This window comes from Myotis lucifugus, unplaced genomic scaffold, assembly GCF_000147115.1.
Source record: "Myotis lucifugus unplaced genomic scaffold, Myoluc2.0 scaffold_4, whole genome shotgun sequence".
Classification (NCBI taxonomy): domain Eukaryota; kingdom Metazoa; phylum Chordata; class Mammalia; order Chiroptera; family Vespertilionidae; genus Myotis; species Myotis lucifugus.
In genome coordinates, this window is record NW_005871052.1 from 1 (window position 1) to 1,404 (window position 1,404).

Genomic DNA, 1,404 nt, shown 5'->3' on the forward strand with positions numbered 1-1,404 from the left:
AGCGCTGACCTTGGAGGTTGGCTCTGAGGGGACCGGAAGCAGTGACCGTTATCAGGGGCCGGGGGAGGGGCGGGGCCTTCACAGGGGGGCGTGAGGGGGGCCGAGGAGGCGGGCAGCGCGGACCTTCTCCGGGTTCCATGCCCGTCTCATGCTGGGCACCCGGCCTTCATGGCAGTTTAAAATGGGACCCATGAGGACAGGTGTGACCGCTGTCAGGACGTCACCTGCACCTGGTTTCTGGGAGCCACTTGTGTGAACATGGTCCCGATGTGGTTGTTTCCTTAACCGCCGCCCAGCCCGTTTGGGGTATCCCTGTTCCATCAGCATGAACCCGAAGCTTCCTCGGAATGACGTCAGCGTCCGCACCCACAGTTCCCACAGCCTGACCCCGGGTCTGGGCCTGGTGACGCCAGCGACCTCCACTTCCTCCTGTCCATCACCCAGGCCCCCCTCTGCCGGCAGAGCACGGCCTCCACAGCCTCCCTGCCTCCCTCCCCTCCTCCCGTCTCCCCTCCCGGGAACCTGCCCTGCCCTCCCTCACTCTGCCTCCTCTCCATCCTCCATCGCTCAGCACGGCCCGGCCCGGAGACACAGTCCTTCCGCCCTGGCTGCCCCGACGGGACCTTCCCCTGGTCTCAGCGCTGACATCCTGAAGATTCCATCAAAATGCTATTAGAACTGATAAATGAACTTAGTAAACTTACAGGATAAAAAATTAGTATTCTGAAATCCATAGCAATTTTATGTACCAATCATGAAACATCAGGAAGAAATTAAGAAAACATCCCATTTACAATTGCATCAAAAATACCTACCAGTAAATTTAACTAAAGAGGTAAAACGTCTGAACTCTGAAAATAATAAGACACGGAAGAACGCAATTGAAGAGGAAGCAAATAAATGAAAGCATAAACTGTTTCTTATGGATAGGAGCAATTAATGTAAAAAATGTCCATAGTACCAAAGGGAACATATAGATTCAACACAATCAATATCAAAATACCAATGGCATTTACCATAGAACTAGAACAAATTATCCAAAAATTTAGACCCCAAATAGCTCCACCAATCTTGAGAAAGAAGAACAAAGTTGGAGGTATCACGCTACCATTGATAAAACTATTCTACAAGCCCACAGTAATCAAAAGAACATGGTACTGGCATAAGATGTATAGATCAATGGAACAGAATAACCCAGAAACAAACTCACACCTATACGGGCCATTAATCTATGGCAACGGAGGGAAGAACAGAAAATGGGATAAGCACAGTCTAGTCCAGTGATGGCGAACCTTTTGAGCTCGGCGTGTCAGCATTTTGGAAAACCCTAACTTAACTCTGGTGCCATTGCACATATAGAAATTTTTTGATATTTGCAACCATAGTAAAACAAAGACTTAAATT